The following is a 4485-nucleotide window of genomic DNA, read 5'->3' on the forward strand; positions in this document are numbered from 1 at the left end:
AGCTTTTTTTTTGTTATAGCTTATGACAGAAAACCTCCACAGCAGTATATTTCAGTTAGACTTTGCTGGGTACCAAACCATACCTACACTAAATCGTTTTTTTGTTTGTTTTTTTTTTTTTTTCTTAATTTTTATTTTAGGCAAGGCAATCCTTGGTTGACCTCACAGATAGCAAGGACCTTGTCAGCTTACAATCCCTTATTTTTTTATTTTTTATGCCTACAGCACCCGGTCTTCTTAGGTGGTCTCCCATCCAAGTACTAAGCACTCCCGATCCTGCTTATCTTCCAAGATCAGACGGGATTGGGCTTGTTCAGGGTAGCATGACCGTAGACTTCTAAATGGTTTGAAAAAAAAATTGCACTATTCTGAGGGTTTGGCTGGGTGGTTCTCTTCTGACCTCACCTGTACTTACTAATGTGCTAGATTTACCTGCAGAGTCAGCTAAGAGCCTATAGTCAAGGTGGGAAAATAGACTTCACCTGTTGATGGGAAAAGTCACATTACAAAAGTTTGTGAACACAGGGAGGTCTTTGGGGTCTATGATTATTATAATAATCAGTCACACTAAGATTTTTAATCCCAACTGTACATACAATCATCTGGGATACTTTTAAACAAATATTAGTGACTGGACTGGCTCACTCCAACAAATTCTGATTTAAGTGGTTTGGGGTAAAGCTCAGTCCTCAGCATTTTTAAAAAGTTCTCCAGGTGATTAAACTTAAGCCAGATTTAAGAACAACTGCTTTATATTCTGGTGATTGAATTATAGTAGTTGCAAAATAAGTAAGTGAGAGTACTTTGCAATAAGAATTTCATACTAATGTAAATGATGAAAGGCAAAGTAAAATAGAAAACAAATAGAAGACAGAAAAGTATTGGATAAAAGTCAATAATTAGAACCAGAACCAAGACATGAACTCAGTCCAAAGTAGCTACGGGTTTTTACCAATACTGTAGTAAAGGGATATTGATAATTAACCTAAGAACAAAATTGGTCACCTATATATAACTATGTCTTATATTCATGATTTGTTGTATACATATTTGCAGATATGCTTAGCTACTTAAAACCTAAAACACAGTTCACTCACTTGTATTGTTTTAGTTTTCCCAAATTGACTCTGTATTTTCCCTCTAACTTATGGGTTCTCAAGACAGGCTGAACCTAGGATTTTTTTTTTTTTTTAAAGTATAATGCATAAACCCAATCCAAGTATTCTGATTTCATTGGCCTGAAATTGGACCCAGACATCAGATACCCAGGTAATTCTAATGTGAAACCAGGCTTGAAAACTATTGCTCTAAGATGTCATTTTAAACAAAACTTTTTAAGTATTGTTAAGGAGAGTTTGGCATTAACTCTGATGAAACCAAACAATATGGTGGTCTCCCGAGTGGTTTTAAATAGTTATCTGAGGGCAGGATCTATATCTTCTTCAACTCTGTATATCAACACCCTGGCACAGGGTGTAGCATAAGATGTAGAGTGGTACCTGTCTTATAGAATGAGCACCCTAACCTACTGTTGTGTGAGTTTGGTTGAGAGCTGAATTGACCACAGTTTCCAGGAACATGACATACCTTAATTCATCAAAGCATTACTGAAAATCTACTATTGAAAAAGCACTGTGCCAGTTACTTCACATATATATTAGTTGTATTAATGCCAGGCCATTGAAAATATTTTTTTATTCAACCGACAGTTACATCCAAGGTAAACTAGTAATTAGAAAACTTTGTATTGGTTGAATACTCAAGGATTAATTGAGGTAATCCTCTCCATCAGATAGAGACAGAACTTGCACTTGAAACAGAGACCATTAATAGTCAATACAGCTATACTCCAGAGCTTCTAATAAAGACTGACCTCCCCAGTGACGCAAGACTCGGACATCCTAGCTCAATGCCAGGTCATTATCTTTTATACTTTGATACCTCCCACCTCTCATCCTTGCTCTTCCTTCCTCACTGTGTTCCTAAATCTATCTAACTCCTAATCTTCTTGGCTTAATCTTCTGTTCTTCATTGAATATTTAGTCCTTGGAATTTTATTTTTCTATTTTCAACCCTCCATTCTCTCTAGCATATAACTTAGACTAATTCCCTGAATTTTCTTATTCCAAGCCAATACCAGAAAATCATGTCAGTGAAGCTCCAGACATGGGGCACCATCCATAATGTCCCACTGGCCTGTGTCCCATGTAGGTGTCTCCCTCCTCTCCAATCCATACACTTTTCAGGTCAACCACACACTGAGACTGATACTCATTCTACTGATTGGTGATCAAATCCCTATTTAGGACATGTGAACTCAGGGAATTTCAGAAATCAGGGTTCCCAACTAATACTGGACACTATCCTAGAGAAAAGAATTTATATATAAATATGGAAAATGTCCTGTATATAGATTTAGCAAAACCAAGTTGATTTCTTTAATGGAGGTCTTCATAGAGCCCTTATAAACACTGAATTGTTAACACCAGGTGGCTAATGCTGCAAAAGAAGTTCTGGTGGCTTGAAAACTTTTGCAAATTCTCACCAACCATCTAAAATTTAAAAGTAAATAAACTGAGATGAAATAATAAACTGAGATGGGATGATATCCTTCTTCTGTCTCTGTCTCTGTCTGTCTCTCTGTCTCTCTCTCTCTTGATTAGCTTGGGAGAAAGGGTAGGAGATAGGATGTGGAAACATATAGATTAGAGACTGGTGAAATTAGAGACATTTTTATGTCAATTATTGGAAACAAAGGCTCTAGGAATCCATACTGAATTAAGACAGTTATTTAAAACCCTAAGGTATCTTCTCACCATGGGAATGGAATATGTTCATGCTAAGGCAAGAGAGCAAGGAAAATTCAACAAAGACAGCTGAAGTAAATAGAAAAAATATATAAGATCATAGATTTTCAACCCAAATATATCAGTAATTATATTAAATGTAAATGAGTAGTTGAATTAAAAGACAAAGATTTTCAGATCTGAAAAAGAATATAACACCCATATGCTTCTTGCAAGAAACATAGTGCTGATTAGAAGTAACACAATTTAAGTATAAGAATAAGGAAAGGTTAAAAGTAAATGTATGAGAGAAATACATCATGCAAGCACTAATCAAAACAAAGCTGATATACCTATACTAATAGTTTTAAAAGTAGACATTAAGGTAAGAAAATTTTTTAGAGTAAAAAGATATTCACAATGACAATCTTTCCATTTAGAATTTAAAATTCTCAGTTAGTGTGCATCTAACAACACAGCCTCAAATATATATGTGTATGTATATATATAGAGAGAGAGAGGGAGAGAGAGACAAAAAGTATACAGAAGTAGATAAATCCATATATGAGAGAGAATGGAGACTTACATAAAGAGTTTTATGGGTCAGGTCTGGAAGTGGTATACATCACTTTTACCCACATTCCACTAATATTAAAACTTCTAAGCAGTAGTGGTTCTCATATCAAGTAAAAGATTAAGATTTGACTTTGAGTTTTAAATAATTTTTTCCATATGTATTTTTTCCAACTTTCAAGTATGTAATACTGTATTATTAACTATAGTCACCATGCTGTACATTAGGTCCCAGAATGTCTTATACCTGGGAGTTTGTACCTCTTTTAAAACATCTCCCCCAATTCCTCCCAAACACCAGCCTCTGGCAACCATCATTCTACTTTATTTCTATGAGTTTTTTGGAGTTTTTGTTAGTTTGTTTTCTTTTTACATTACACATACAAGTGAGATCAAATAATGTTTGTCTTTCTCTGTCTGACTTATTTCATTTAGCATAATGCCCTCAAAGTCCATCTATGTTGTCAAAATTAGCAGGATACCCTATTTTATGGCAAAATAATATTCTATTATATATCACATTTTCTGTATCTATTCATCTATTAATGGAAACAGGTGGTTTCCATGTCTTGGTTATTATAAATAATGCTGCAGTAAACATGAGACTGAAGATATTTCTTCAAGACAGCAATTTCTTTTCCTTCAGAAACATATATACAGAGATGGGACTGCTGAATCATATGGTACTTCTATTTTTAAAAATTTGAGGAAACTCCACACTGTTCTCCATAGGGGCTGTACCAATTTACATTCCCACCAACAATGCATAAGGGTTCCTTTTTCTCCACATCCTTGCCAACACTTGTCTTTTTGAAATAGCCATTCTAACAGGTGTGAGGTAACATATCATTGCAATTTTGATTTACATTTTCCTCATGAGTAGTGATGTTGAGCAACTTCTCATGTACCTGTTCGCTATTTGTATGTCTTCTTTGGAAAAATGTCTATTCAGATCCTCTGCCCATTTTTATTTTATTTTATTTTGGGGGGTGGGCGTGGGAGACACATATTTTCATTTCTCTTAGGTATATACCTAGGAGTGGGGTTGTTGGTCATATAGTAACTTAATGTTTATTTTTTTGAGGAAACAAAAAATTAGACTGTTTTCCAAAGTGATTGTAACAAT

The 4485-nt window shown here is 34.7% G+C and overlaps 1 pseudogene; it reads right to left on the minus strand.

Annotated features, from left to right (window-relative positions):
• Window positions 1-216: 216 nt before the first annotated feature.
• On the minus strand, window positions 217-335 carry LOC120583492 (uncharacterized; annotated as a pseudogene).
• Between the last annotated feature and the right edge of the window lie 4150 nt (window positions 336-4485).

The sequence above is a fragment of the Pteropus medius genome, unplaced genomic scaffold (assembly GCF_902729225.1).
Source record: "Pteropus medius unplaced genomic scaffold, Ma_sr-lr_union100, whole genome shotgun sequence".
In the NCBI taxonomy this organism is placed as follows: domain Eukaryota; kingdom Metazoa; phylum Chordata; class Mammalia; order Chiroptera; family Pteropodidae; genus Pteropus; species Pteropus medius.